The sequence below is a fragment of the Sorex fumeus genome, unplaced genomic scaffold (assembly GCF_029834395.1).
Source record: "Sorex fumeus unplaced genomic scaffold, SorFum_2.1 ptg000075l, whole genome shotgun sequence".
In the NCBI taxonomy this organism is placed as follows: domain Eukaryota; kingdom Metazoa; phylum Chordata; class Mammalia; order Eulipotyphla; family Soricidae; genus Sorex; species Sorex fumeus.
In genome coordinates this window covers 23,802,441-23,818,498 of record NW_026606132.1, presented here as the reverse complement: position 1 = coordinate 23,818,498, position 16,058 = coordinate 23,802,441, and positions in this window count along the sequence as shown.

Here is a 16,058-nt window from a genome sequence, read left to right as displayed (position 1 = left end):
TTCCCCACTCCAGGGAGGTCGATGGCAATGGGCAGGTGAAGGAAGAAAACGAGGTTCACGCTGGTTGGTCTTAGTAGTAGTTTATTCCATGGAAGAAATTTATGTCATGGAGGGCCCAAGATCTCTCAAGCACGTGCTCATTTGTTCTCTCAGCTTCTGTCCCCATTCTCTCAGACCTGTCTCTTCGGTTCTCTCAGCACATCACCCCCACCCCAAGAGAGCCCTAAAATCTCCCTTATATAGATCATGATACCTCTAAAGGGCACAGTACAGTGATGTCATCAAAAGGAGTTACAGAAAGAACATTGAGGTGGCAAAACATACATTGTTTCTTTACATCTGCAGGCCAGTAATTTTGGCCTCCAGAAAGAAGATACAAAACCAAGACTGAAACATTTCACAAGCACTTTCACAAGCTACAAGCACTTGGATTTGCATCCCAAAGACCAGTCTGCTAGAGCTTGGAATCTATATCCCCAAAATAAGTATCTGAGCTTTGCATCTCAAAGACTAGCCTGGCTAGAGCTGGGAATCTACATCCCAAAGATCAGGCCTGGCTAGCACCTGAGATCTGTGAGAAAAGTGAAACTGCCTCTTACAATATACTGAAATCATTTACTGAAGGCAGTTTGAAGGGTAGAAATGTTCAGCCTCATCCAAACTAGTCAGGACAGAAGGGAAAGCCGCTGCTTCTATGACAGATTCTCTTTTAGCAGATCAACCCACCCTAGAACAGAATTCCCTGGGTGTGTTTCTCCTCTCCTTGTCTAACAAACATATAAGCATACTTAATATTAATCATTTTTATGGACACAGTAAGGAATACTTTAAGCTTATAGAATTCCTCTCCTAGGGCCACCTAAATCTCAGACTACAGTGCTCAGTCCAGATAGTCTTTCCTATCCCTAGCAGGGTCCTAGTCACTCTGTTACTTTTGGATCATGACAGCATTTGTTTATGATCAAACTCTTAACCTATAATGTTTCTCGTAAACATTGTCTTCGTGAGATTCAGCTGTAGTCCGACCTTTCCACACTCACAGTTGAAGTAGGCCAGCATTTGTGCCGCTTGGCTAATGTTTGGTGTTATTAGAAGGATGTCATCAGTAGAGCGGAGATGGTGTAGTCGTCGACCATCTATCTTCACTGCCATTCCAGTCGTAGCATGATGTTCTTGAGGGTGGCACTGAAGAGTTTCGGTGAAATGGTATCACCCTGCCGAACCCCTCTCTTGACATGGATGATCACTTCTTTGTAGAATGGTGAGATCCTGGTAGTGAATCCGCAATACAGCTCACAGAGGATCCTGATGTATTGAGTGAATGCCATGATTGGCTAGGGCTTTGATGACCGCTTCACTCTCAACAGAATCAAAGGCCTTCTTTAAATCAATGAACATTAGACAGAGTGGCATCTTGAACTCCCAAGAAACCTCAATGAGCTTGGTTATCGTGTGGATATGGTCGATCGAGCTGAATCCTTTGTGGAACCCGGCTTGCTCACATGGTTGTCCTTCATCTAGTGTTCTGCCGATCCTATTCAGGATGACTCGAGTGAACAGCTTGTAGATGACAGACAATAGGCAGATCGGGTGATAGTTGCCAATGTCATGGATGTCTCCATTCTTATACAGTAGTGCAGTCCTGCTGGTTTTCTATTGGGCCGGAACCTTGCATTCAGACAGGTAGCACGTGAAGAGCAGACCCAATATATTGATGAGTACTGACGGCACTTTCTTCAGGTGTTCAGGTCTGACCTTGTCTAGGCCAGGTGCTGTTCGTTTCTTTACTGATGAAATGGCGTGTCAGATTTCAATCAATTGATTGTTGGAAGACAATCAATCCGCCACTAAGTCAATGATGGTTTGAGGGATTGCTCAGGAGCGAGATGTGCTGTAAATAGACAGAGGAACAAATATGATGGCCCCTCAGTATTGAAAACCATAATGTACCAAAGTAGAGAGATAGTAAAAAAGAAAAGTGCCTGGCATAATGGCAGGGGTGTCAAAGATAGTAGAGACAAGAAACAAGAGGATTGCTCTATGGCCTGGAAGCCAGCCTCACATGCTGGGGAATAAGGCAGTTCAGATAGAGAATGGACCACCAAGTAAAAGATGTTTGGAGGACCCACTCGGGATGGGAGATGTGTACTGAAAGTAGACTATAGACATGATGGCCACTGAATACCTGAATTGCATGCCACAACACCCTAAAGGAGTGAGAGAGAAAAAGGAAATCTACCTGCCACAGAGGCAGGGGCGGGGAGGGTGATGGTGGGGATGTGGGAGGGATACTGGAAACATTGGTGGTGGAGAATGGGCACTGGTGGAGGGCTGGGTACTTGATCATTGTATGACTGAATTGTAAGCATGAAAGTTTTTAAGTCTAACGGTATCTAACGATGATTCCATTTAAAAAGGAAGGGGTGTGTGTGAGGTGGTGGTAGTGGGAGGGCTTGTGGGAACATTGGTGGTGGGATATGTTTAATCATTGTATGACTGAAACTCAATGATGAAAACTTTTTAACTGTATCTCAGGGTGATTCAACTTAAAAAAGAAAAAGAATATCAGAAATAAAGAGGAGCAATCCCTTATCATGTTCTGCAAGGCCTGTGTCTGCTTGCACCTGGTTGGTTGACTTGGGATAGGTGGAGTAGATGCTCTAGTCCAATAAAACATCCTGATCACCATTCTGGAGGTCATTGACGATGGGCTGGTGAATCCTGAGTGGACTTTAGTCCAAATTGGCCTATTGATCATTATTTTGGGGGTCATATAGCTGGAAGAAATCTGAGTCTCTAAGGAGAGGAGGTTTTGCCCAGATAGAGCACTTCTATACGGCAGTCCAGGAGTTCCTTGCAAGAATAGGTACGGATATGTGTACAGGAGCAGTACAAGGGGTACTTGAGGAGGTTAACCTCAATCCAAGACGCTGATTCTATGGAACCTAGTGCTTCCCAGAACTGTTGAGAGCAGATTTAGCCCGCAGCCAGTGCTGAACATACTCAGGTAAAATTGCGGAGCTCTGGAGTAAGATGAATATCAGAAACCAAGGTGTTCCTCTCACCTACTAATGTGTTTCAGATAAACAAAGAGGAGAAGGACTGAGTCAGAGCTACAGGAAATCACAGAAAACACTTTGGACGTGGAGTGGAGGAGTCCAGAGTGACTTAGGACCCCCAGGGGAGAGCATTTGAAAGTTCCTGTACTCTGTGATGACAGGCAATCAGAACTTTAGTTCCATTGACATGATTCAAGTGAATTCGAAATAGTAGAAATTTGATCAGAAAGTTTTCTTAACTCCAGTTTCTCAATTGTAAATGACACTGGCCACAATGTCTATGTATGCATTTAATGCAAAAGTGAGAATTTTTTTAATTTTTAAATTTTTTAATGGATTACCATGATGTGCAGTTACAGACTTACAAACTTTCAGAATTGTCTTTTTTTCCATTTTTTATCATTTTATTTATTGAATCACCGTGAGAGCAGTTACAAAGCTTTTGGGTCTAAGTCTCAGTCATACAATGAAACACCCGCACCTTCACCAGTGCCCATTCCCCACCACCAAAAGCCCCAGTATACCCCCAACCCACACCCTCCCCCTACCTGTGGGGCAGATGACCTCCACATTACTCTCTCTCTACTTTGATCACATTCAGTATTTTGACACCAGACCCACCATTATTATTTGGGACTTTACCCCAATATTCAGATCTGCTGAAAAGGCAACAGTAGACAATTTGTTTTCTATTGCTGGTTAAGAATAACATATGATGTTGCGTGGCTGCAGTAGTGGCCGCGCAATTTTGGAATTCTGAAATTTTAACACATAATCTGGAGGGATTTCTGCCAAAACCTGCTGGGTTCCGAGATTTGTTCCTGAGTCTCTGGGATCATGGCCATTAAGCAGCTTGATAAGGAGCCAAAAAGGCTGTTCATGGGTAGCGACTCGGAATTTCAGGGTGGAAAGGGCCGGCTCCACCCCCTTCCCGTGAGGTCCTTTGTGCCTCGTCACTGAAGGCCCAAACCTGACTGTCCAATGGCCTCTGGAGGATGGCAGCCACCGAGCTGCCAAGGGGGAGCAGGCCGAGGGACAGCACCCTTTTCCCTCTGGGGTGGCTCGGCGACAGTAACCTACTGCGGGTCCGGATGCATTTTTGCCAAAAGCCATTGAGTTCCGAGATTTGTTTCTGAGTCTCTGGGATCATGGCCATTCAGCAGCTTGATCAGGAGCCAGAGAGGCCATTTGTGGGCGGTGACTCAGGGTCTCATTGGGGTGGGGAGGAAAGGGCCGGCTCCACCCCCATCCCATGAGGCCCCGTATGTCTTGTCACTTCGGGCCCAAACCTGATTGTCCAGTGGCCTCTGGAGGATGGCGGTCACTGGGCTGCCAGGGTGCACAGGCCAAGGCACGAAACCTATTCCCACCTGGGGTGGCCCAATGCCAATAACCTAATGCAGGGACCAGACACATTTCTGCCAAAAGCCGTTGGGTTTCAAAATTTGTTTCTGAAACTCTGGGATCATGGCCATTAAGCAGTTTGATCAGGAAACAGAGAGGCCATGCCTCCAATTATATAGCTAAGCCCGAGGTGGTTAGTGGGTGTGTTTCCCACATACCTAACTTTTGGCTGTTTACTTTCTTGGTAAACTTTGCCCCAAGTTTTTGGGGTCTGGCCAAAGGCACAGCAGCAATTTTGGGGTATCTGGAAGTCTGAAGGCACCATCAGGCTGCTGATGCACTCGCTTCATAGGTACAGATTGACCTGCTGGCAGCACCATACCCCCAGAATTGTCTTTTTTTTACATAGCGAAAATGTTGCATACATTGAATGAGGCACTGTGATGAGAACTTATTTGGAAATGTCAATGATTTTTCAGCTATATGCATAAAGAGAAAAGTAAAATGGGTCTAATTTTTTACACTTTCAACCTTTTTCCCATATCCTTGTGTTACCCTGCATGTACATTCACATTATGACATGATGCAGAATTCAAGAAGGACACAGTTGGGCTCAGTAAAGAAGTTCCTGTCGTGTCTCCTTGTCCAGATTTTCAATGAACCTCTGATGTTGGGGGCCCTGTGTTATGAATGAGGTATGAGGGTGAGCAGGATATACTTCAACACTGAATGACCATAATAAGAGCACAGCTCCTGGTGAAAGAATCCATCTTAGGGCATCAAATTTTTGTGTACTTTAGCTAACTTGCAACATTGCTTTCTGTAAAACTGCTTGGCTGCTTTGCACCTGGGGGAGAGGGGACTTGGAAAGTGAACAGGGCATAACTTCTTTCTAAACCAAGTGTGACAAGATTCAGGTGTATTTACTGTTCCTGAAATGTATTGTCTCAGTAAAGCACCCTGCAGATTTGGGTAAAGGATAACTCAGGATGCGGGTGGTTGGGGGAAATTGCCCTTTCCTGGAATGTATTGTCTCACTAAAGCACCCTGCAGACTTGGGTAACTCAAAATGTGGATGGTCAAGGGAGATTACCTAAGGCTTAATGGTTCCGGCTATAACCTTGCTTGTGCTGACAATCGATGTACATAAATGCTGATCTTTGAATCTATAGGCTAAGGAGTGAGGTACTTTTAAATGGATTGGTTAAGAAAGTATATGTTGTTACAAATCTATTGGCTATGAAATGCGCGGGCTTTGCTGTAACGGCCAGTGAAGGCCTATATAAGATCCCCTTTGAAGAAGTTCGGGGCTCTCAGCCACTGCCTATTTTTGGGGTATGCTGCGGAGCCCCAGCATGCTGGTCTAAATAAACCCCGTTTTTACTCCTGCAGGAATTGTGTCTATCTGGTCTCTCCGCGCCTCCCAGGGCTAGGGAACTCCCGATCCCAACATTTGGAGGTCCCACCGAGATCACCGAGGACCCTGCCCCAGGGACGCAGGATTGAGCCGCGGGGTAAGTTAAGGCGCCTCTTTCTCTCTCTCTTTGTTTCTCCGGTACCGTTTTACTGTAGTTACCGATCGGTGACACAAGCACAGTGGTGTGCAAGCACAGTGACAGTGGTGTGCAGCACACTGTTGTGTGTGCGAGCCTTGTGTCTGACAGACGTGTCGGGAATAGACACGGGCCGCAGCCCTGGGGGACGCCCCGGAGGTGGATGAGGGCCAGGGACACCTGGAGGCCTCTTTGGTGGTAGCCTCGGAGAGGCTACATCTGGTGTGTCAGGAATCATCGGCCGCTCTATTACTTCTCTATTCTTCTTTCCTCTCCAAAAGGCCTTGCGCTTGCGTCATTCTTTTTTTATAGGTTGGATCACGCTCGTCCTTTTTCTCTACCGAGACACCGTCTTTGGAACCATGGGACAATCTCCGTCCACTCCTCTCACTCACTCTCTCCCACTGGTCAGAGGTCTGCTCTCGTGCTCAGAATCCTTTTCTGATTGTTAAAAAGCCTAAATGGCAGACCTTTTGCTCTGCAGGATGGCCGACGTTCCAGATTGGTTGGCCCCCCGAGGGATCGTTCCACTCGCCGCTTATCTTCCAGGTCAAGGGAGTCATCTACCAGCCTGCTCCCCGGGGGTACCCGGACCAGGAGCCTTAGGCAGGAGTGCCAGGCCGGGGGGAGAAGGGGCCCCCACTTACTCTGCTCCTCCTCTGCCCCTGAACCCCGAACTCTCTATTGCCACTCCCGGGCCAGCACTGGCCTTTCCCTACTTCTGATCTCTTCACTTGGAAGAACTAAACCCTCTGGAGGTGAAAAATCATGTGCATGCCCTTTGGGCATATTTGGGAGTCCCAGGGTGACTGGTGAGTGTGGTGCACACCCGTGTGAAAGAGTGGACCGGTCCGAGCGAGTGCCTAAGTGTGATCTGTGCGTGTATCCATAGTGTGTGTATTTATTATCTTTCTCCTAATTCTGTTTATTAAGATTGTTTAATATGGGTCAGAATTGATCACTTCTCTGAGATCCACAGGAAAGCTCAGGATCTGGGCTTGATGATCAAGAAAGGTAAATTTGACACTTATTGTTCATCAGAATGACCTTCCTTCGGTGTGGATTGGCCCCCACGAGGTTCCTTCTCTCCAAACCTTGTGGCTCAGATAAAGGAGGTAATCTGTGGAAGATCTGCTGTGAAGTTCTCCTCCAGGCAAGCATCTGAATAGTCTCTGCAAAGAGGCACCCCTCCTTTGTCTGTCTTGTGTCACCATCCACTATTGGGGGGATGGGAGGAAAGCCCACTAGTGAGAAGATTCTGGGAAACTAAGGCAGATCAATTTACAGGCAGAAAATCCTTTTCCCCACCCAGTCTCAGCTAGAGGTCAATTCAAATGCTAATGAAGGCAGTCCAGATGTAAGGCAGAAAGAAAAAAAAAAGGGGTAAAAGGCAGGTAAGAAGCCTAAGAAAAGCAGCAAGCCAGCAAAAGCAGGGAAGATGTAGCAAGCTGAGAGAAGGCAGAACTGTTTTTTTTTAAGGAGCAGAGTTTTTAAGACCACAGCACTAACTTCGGCTCAGGCACACAGCTGTGGGTCTGCCCAAAGCCAGGCCCACCCAGGTGGAGATGAGCCTCTGAATAAAGGCCAATTTAAGGGAGGTTAGAGTCCCCTTAGGAGAGGCAAAAGTGATAGACCTGGAGAAAAGTTTTGCCAAGGAACCATCCCTTTTCATAGATTATTGCTTGCAATTAGGAAATCATCTGAGGAGCTTCCAACTAGGTAGTTTTAGATAAGGAGATCTTATTGACCTCTGTAACACCATGTGGCCTGAGTATATTGGGGAAAGATAGCCAGTGAATGGCAGTTTGCATTACCAGATCATTTTGCAGTCAGATCTTTGCAGGTAACAAAAGAAATAGGAGAGTATCAAAGCAGAGGAGGCAGGAAAATGCGAGATCTTATGATTAACTGTTTGACATCAGAAACAAAGAAGCCTATCTGATAGGAAGGTACTAGTTCCCTGCCTCAGAATTAGCCTTGGCGAAAATATGGTAACATCTTTGTCATAGTTTATTTTGCCGGCTTATATCAACAAAAGCGCTTTCTTGACCCATTTTTAACAAGTGGGAGACTGACTAGTTAGGCTGGGAGATGAGGAGCAGAGTTCCCAATCAGCCGCCCTGGGAGCTGTCCCTTCCTTTCTCAGTCCATCAGTTTCTCCCTGCCATTTTTTTGAAGGGTCAGATTGATCGATCAACTACAGATATGTGCACATGTACGTGTGGTGTTTTCGTCAGTTCACTGTCTGTCTGTCTGTGTCCGTCTGTCTGTGTCTGACTGTCTGTCTGTCTGTGTGTCTGTGTGGAACACTTGAGTGTTGGAACCAGGCTGAAATCAGAAGTAGAAATTTTAGAGAAGTTAGTGACATGCAACCCAGTGATTTAAGAAATGCAGTTGTTTTAGGAACCTGTTAGACAAGGGTTAATCCTTATCAGAAGGTTGAGCCTACAGAGAAAGCAGAATTCTCAATCTAAATTTCTTGTTAGAAGAACATTGATTATATTATTAACAGTTGAAATCCTTTTTGAACTTAAGAATCTTGTACTGTCTAGAAGAGCTATGGAACTAGAGCCTGAAACTAAAGTGAAATAAGAGTTCAGAGAAAGCAAGAACTTGTCTTACAAGCCTCAGCTAACTTTTATGAAAAATTTGTAAGAGGCAGTTTCCCTTTTTCTCACAGAACCTAGCAGGTCTTAGATACGGAGATCTCAGGTGCTAGCCAGGCCTGATCTTTGGGTTGCAGATTCCCAGCTCTAGGCAGGCTAGTCTTTGGTACGAGAGTGGAGAGAGGATTGGAATAAACTGCAACTAAGATCAAGCAGCCTGGCCATAAGGTTTCCTTCCTTTTCCTGCCCATCTCCATCTACCTCCCTGGAGTGGGGGAAACTACAGAACGCTGGCGGTGGGAAAGATAGATTGTTGCCATCCTTTTTGTGCTCACACAACAATTCAAATATTTTCTTATGCTGATATCAAAGTTTGGTTAAAAAAAATCCAAAGGGCTTTTTCTGTGTCTGAAAGCATGTTTGTATTTCTGTGGAATTGTTAAAAAGTATCTGGTGTAGAAAGCTCATGATTTTAAATAATTAAGGTACAAGAACTATTGAAATTAAGCCAAAGAAGGTTTTATCATGTTTTATAAAAATTGATTGTTTATAGGTCTTATGCTGTTATGTTAATGTACATATTTGTATCTGCATTGGATTAGAATATTTGACCTAGAAAGAGTTAAAATAACTATGACACATTAAAACTGGTTTAAAAGTAATGGTTTAGTTTAATCATGAGTTTCTAGAGTTATAAAATTGGTTACAAAGTTTGTCCTACCAGTGCTCTATCTGATCTCTGAGACTCTTGGTAACTAAAATTTCTAGGGCTACTTAGTAATAAGTTGTATTGAATTAGTCTCAGATGTCAGCCTGACAATTTGAAGCCATAGCATTGCTTGTCTAGTGCTTGAAAGTGCATGCTATTATTTTGATAATTTTATTTTATGCCAAGGTTTGTCTCCAGGTATCAACCTAGCCCTGACCTGAGATGCTTTCTGTTTCATGGTAATATATGAGTGTTTTAATCTTTTTGTATTTGTGTTTTCCTCTAAATCAGAATTTTAAGATGTCTCCTGGTTAGTTTCTAATGTAAAGTGATCTTTTGCCCAGTGGATATACCTTGTAAAAGCTTTAATTGTGAGCATTTTTAAGCATTTTGAATATCTATGGAACTGATCTAATGCTTTTGAAATAGTACTGCAGAGTACAGTTTTGTCATGTTAAGTGAGATGGTTGGTAACTTGTGTCTAAATTTGGGAGATCACATTGTACATTGTACTACTATAGATGTATGAAAGAAAAGGAACTGGTCAAACTGTTATAAGAAACGCTTTAAATCACATGCAGAATTCTTCTAGCACCTTTGTGGTAAGATCTATGGTAAAGATGATTGATGGATTATCTGGACTCCTGTTACAGTGCTCTTAAGATCATTGAATTTTTCAAAAGTTGCAGAAATCAAGGGTTTTGACATGGGATTAAAAACATGTTAAACGGTATGCTTTATCTCTACAGATTTTAGCTTCTCTGACTAGGACCCACAGCAAACAGGTGTATTACATCTCTGTGAGTAAAGTGAAATACTTGCTTTTCTCTTCTTTTGTACCTTCAGTATGTTTTTTGATGTTTCATGGCACTATGTTGGTTTGCATAAATCCAGATAAGTCTTTCCTCTCTGTAATAGGGTCTACCCCTCATGCAGACAGGAAAAACCAGCCATGGGACCCCAAAGCCCTCTTCCAGGGAAACAGTCAGGGGATCTGTCTAAATGACAGGAGCAGGGATTTAACAGGTACTGTTTCAAGAACCCTACAAACCTCAGAGCGACCCTGGAGGCAGGCTGGCTCGAGAAAAGACTGGAAACCATCACTGCTATGGAGAATGAGGAATCTAGGACTCTGCAATGACTAACTCAGTCTGGGCCTACTCTCAGCGTCAAGGAAAAACCTGGAAACCAGGATTTCTCCCAGCCCTGAAGAAGGGATGGGATGGATTCCTTTCTGCCAGGACATCTCTGTGGAAAACGAGGACCAAAGCCACAACCCAAGGGCTCGAGACATCGCGGGACATCTTCTGGCCAGGCCTGGGTAGCTCTGACGTGCCTGATAAGATTAATGAAGATTAATGCCACTATTGTTGTGTCTCCTGTCTTTAGCTGATCCCCAGGACTTCTCAGTAAATAATTGGGTATCCCAAATGGAGAGTTCTCTAATCTTACTGTGTTTATGCAAAAGAACAAGCCAGGTTTGTTAAACTATCTTGCAACCTTTTAAAATGAAGGTGGAGAGAAAACCATGTTTCTGTAACTTGCTTTTTATAAGAATCAGATTCTAATTCTACAGAGGTGATTGAATAAATGTATTCTAATCTTGATCTAAAAGGTACCCCCTTTGGGGAAATTTAGATAAAACTTAGTTTACTGTCTGTAGGTAAAACAGCCTAATCTGTAAAGGGAACTCAATATTATACATGCTGTCACTAGTCTGATACGAGCATTGAAAGCCAGAGCTTTACTAGGGTGAAGCTCATCTCAAAGTGCAGAATTGCTTTCCCCCGGTCTGAATTGGCCAAAGTGTCGAGAAAGGCATCTAAACTGGTCAAATTAGAGTAGATTAATATCTAGTTCTAAAATACTGTGAATTTTCTTTCTATACTTTATTGCATCTCATTTTCTGTGAACAGTCATTTGGAGAGAACAAGAATATTATCAGCTCTTAATTTCTGTTGCATCATGGGATTAACAACTCCTGGACCAATGCAATGGAATATTATTAAAGGATTATGTTTTAACACTAGTGAGAACCATCTTCCATGGGGAGGAACTGAGCAGCAAGTAAGGTAGAAGTAATTCAGAACTGTGCTTTCTGTGCCATTAATGAACCTAGTGGAAATCCTGAGCCTCCTTTCCTAACACCTGTTCAGCATCAAGGAACTTAGAGGTGAATTGGCAGCTTGACCTTATACAAATGATCAAATGTTTATATGTTCAAGGTATAAATATCTGTTGGTTCTCATTGATAGCTTCAGTATATGGGCAGAAGCTTTTCCAATCTGTACTGAGAAAGCCAGAGTATGGCTTGGTGTTTCTGTGACCATTAGAAAAATCTGAACACAGGAAGTTATATTATCAACCAAACCTGTTTGTAGAGTTAATCCTTTTCATTGTTTTAATGATAGAGATGGGTATGGCATTATGTTGTTTTGGTTTCTGTTGCTTTAACTCTTTTTAAGACCTCATCGAGAAATCTCTCACATCCCGGTTCGAGATAGTCTCCCAAAACCTGAGAGGACTCGACCTTCGACCTGTTGTTCCTCAAGAACAGAGGGCTTTGCTCTGATCTGGCGGAGGGATGCTGTTTCTACGCAGACCACACTGAGGTTGTCAGAGACTCTATAGCCAAGCTACGGGAAGGCCTTGAACGACGTCGGAGAAGCCTGGGAGAATTGGTTTGAGTCTTGAAGATCCTCCTAATTCGGGGCAACAATACCGGACTCTACCCACTGAGGGAAGCTACTCTTAACCACGGGTCCTCGAATTAGGCCCCGACCTCCCCACGATCTCTAGGATTAGAGATGCTCATGAAAAGAAGTGGGGAATGAAAGAATCCATCTTAGGGCATCAAATTTTTGTGTACTTTAGCTAACTTGCAACATTGCTTTCTGTAAAACTGCTTGGCTGCTTTGCACCTGGGGGAGAGGGGACTTGGAAAGTGAACAGGGCATAACTTCTTTCTAAACCAAGTGTGACAAGATTCAGGTGTATTTACTGTTCCTGAAATGTATTGTCTCAGTAAAGCACCCTGCAGATTTGGGTAAAGGATAACTCAGGATGCGGGTGGTTGGGGGAAATTGCCCTTTCCTGGAATGTATTGTCTCACTAAAGCACCCTGCAGACTTGGGTAACTCAAAATGTGGATGGTCAAGGGAGATTACCTAAGGCTTAATGGTTCCGGCTATAACCTTGCTTGTGCTGACAATCGATGTACATAAATGCTGATCTTTGAATCTATAGGCTAAGGAGTGAGGTACTTTTAAATGGATTGGTTAAGAAAGTATATGTTGTTACAAATCTATTGGCTATGAAATGCGCGGGCTTTGCTGTAACGGCCAGTGAAGGCCTATATAAGATCCCCTTTGAAAAAGTTCGGGGCTCTCAGCCACTGCCTATTTTTGGGGTATGCTGCAGAGCCCCAGCATGCTGGTCTAAATAAACCCCGTTTTTACTCCTGCAGGAATTGTGTCTATCTGGTCTCTCCGCGCCTCCCAGGGCTAGGGAACTCCCGATCCCAACACTGGTTCATTTAAGGAAGATAATTTGACTAAAGAACAAGGGAAAGAATGGGAACTGATGGGGTTTGGAAAGGTCACTAAATGTCCTTTCGATGTGGTTTCCCTTCAGTTTCCTATATATGTGCAAAACATGCTAAATACCATGGAAAAACATGTAACCAAAAAAGAATGATAGTTCCAGGTGCCTAACTAAATTCAAGTATCCACTAATCATCAAAAATAACGACAGAGGGCCTGGGCCTAGGGAATTATATTATAGGATGATCAAAGGTTTGCATATAAGAAAGTCAGATTTGATCCCCAGGGCATGATGAACACTGAGAACTACTGGGAATGTCCTGTGAGCACAATGTGAGATTACCTGATTAGTATAACTGTGTGAACCTCAAAATCAAGCAAAAAAGCAGTATTTACCAGAAAAAAAATGATCAGACACAGCATTTGAAGTCCCACAATCAAAAACCCATGCCATAGACAAAGAACTGTTGACTTTGTGACCAAGAATTTTCCTGTGACCAGATATCTAGGTATGGACCACGCAACAAAAACTGATATTACAGTATTTGTTGCTTCTGTTCTGAAGGAAAATGACTGAGGGTATGGCTCTCATGTGGAATATAAACAACCACTATTGGAGAATAAATGCCACAAGATGAATGGCGTCAACCCCTAAGAGTCAGCTTCCAGAATGGAATTGACCAAGAGCAAGATATTTGGGATGGTAGAGGAGAGAACAATGAGACATTGGCAGAGGGAAAATACATTTGGATCATGAATACAGTGTTGGACCTTTGAATTGCTGAAGACTTATTGTCAGTTCTCTAAGTCACAGTGATGAAAAACTGTAAACACACAAAAAGGATGGGCAGAGGGACGGCAGCTGCCTAACTCTCCCGCCGCCTGCGTTCGGTAGTCTCAGGCCGTTTCCCCACTCCAGGGAGGTCGATGGCGATGGGCAGGCGAAGGAAGGAAATGTGGGCCAGGCTAGTTGGTCTTAGTAGCAGTTTATTTCATGGAAGAAATTTATGTCATGGAGGCCCCAAGATCTCTCAAGCACGTGCTCCTTTGTTCTCTCAGCTTCTGTCCCCATTCTCTCAGACCTGTCTCTTCGGTTCTCTTAGCACATCACCCCCTTTCTATCAGGCATGTGTTCCCCAGAGAGCTCTGAAAATCTCCTTATATAGATCATAGTACTTTAAAGGGCACAATAGAGTTATGTCATCAAAAGTAGTTACAGAGAGAACATTGAGGTGGCAAAACATACATTGTTTCTTTACATCCACATTGTTTCTTTACATCTGCAGGCCAGTAATTTTGACCTCCACAAAGAAGATACAAAACCAAGACTGAAACCTTTCACAAGCACTTTCACAAGCTACAAGCACTTGGATTTGCATCCCAAAGACCAGTCTGCTAGAGCTTGGAATCTATATCCCCCAAATAAGTATCTGAGCTTCGCATCTCAAAGACTAGCCTGGCTAGAGCTGGGAATCTGCATTCCAAAGATCAGGCCTGGCTAGAAAAGGGAAACTGCCTCTTACAACATACTGAAATTATTTACTTAAGGCAGTTTGAAGGGGAGGAATGTTCAGTCTCATCCAAGCTAGTCAGGACACACGGGAAAGCTGCTTCAAGGACAGATTCTCATTTAGCAGATCAACCCACCCTAGAACATAATACCCTGGGTATGTTTCTCCTCTCCTTGTCCGACCAACATATAAGCATCACTTAATCACTTAACTTCCCGTTAGTTGTCGATTTGCTCGAGCGGGTGCCAGTAATGTCTCCATTTGTGCCTGCCACGTGCTTGTGTAGCCCAATGGCATCTGTTCGCTCTGGGAACATGAAGAGCCTCAAACCAATCGTTCATGATCTTGACGAAGAAGTATGACCATCTGGTAGGTGGGTGGCCACGCGAACTTTTGACATTCCGTGGATTCCAGTCTGTAACAGCTCTAGTCCAGTGGTCGTCTTTAAATCTCATTACATGACCAGCGCATCTGATTTTTGACACCTCTCACATATAAGCATACATAATATAAATCATTTTGTATGGACACAGTAAGAAATACCTTAAGCTTATAGAATTGCTCTCCTAGGGCCATCTCGACTTCAGACTACAGTGCTCAGGCCAGATAGTTTTTCCTATTCCTAGCAGGGTCCTAGTCTCTTTGTTACTTTTGGATCATGACAGCATTTGTCTATGATCAAACTCTTAACCTATAGTTAAAAATCCTGGCACCTTGGCCTGGCCCATTTCGATACCAGGGTAGCACATAGCTTATCGGCTTACTCTGGTTCCACCCAGTTCCTCGTCAGGACCCTGTTTTGGCGGGTGATAGGAAGGAGGGTAACTGAGGATTAAGTTGAGAAAGCAGATGCTCGGGATGAATATTATTAAAAGCCAATTAAATCCTAAGTTATAAAGCATAATATTAATTGTCTTCCCATATCCATACAAAAAGGACATTGAATTAAAGTAAGCTATTCAAAAGATGTAAGGAGAGGAGAAAGGCAATATTAACTTACAATACAAGTTCAGTATCCTAGAAGGATGAGACATTACAGATTCTGATTAGGGGAAAAGCTGGCTAACTGGTTGGGGAAGAGAGAATAGAAGTGGTTACAGACAAACTAAGGAATGGGAGTGACTCGGGTGCACTGTAATGGGTGCAACCTGTTAAACCTAAGCTCCTTGTACTCCAACATCTCCCCCTTTTCTGTTTACAAAAACACAAAATGTTGAAATAGAGGAACAATTCCAATCACAAAATAGTCTCATTTGTAGTAGTACTAAAACTTCAGTCCTCCCCTGAACCCAGAGCAATGCTTGTTGTTAAGTGTCCAATAGTCCTGCACTGTTCAAGGGTTATCAGAGTCATTTAGTCGCATTTTGAAGAAATGAAGTGTCTGGATCGCAATTTGAAGAATTGTTTCTGCAACAGCAGCAGTATTGGTCACAGCAGTGAGTCACAGCAATGAGTCCCAGAGAGGCAACTGTCAAAGAGTCCTATGAACTTCAAGAAGCACTGGATCAGGCCGGAAATACTGGAACAGGAGCATCACAACTTCTGTCAGGAGTTCTTCAGCAAGGGAATGCAGCCATTCTCTGTTCAGGTCGTTGGCAGTCATAGATGCACAACCTAGCTTATGTCTGGAAAAAACACTCTTTTAAAGTTATCAGAGGCTTTGAGCATTGGGGTTTGGTACATCTCCATGCCTGGGGGTAGAGAAAGAGACGGGGGGAACTCTGACACAAACAG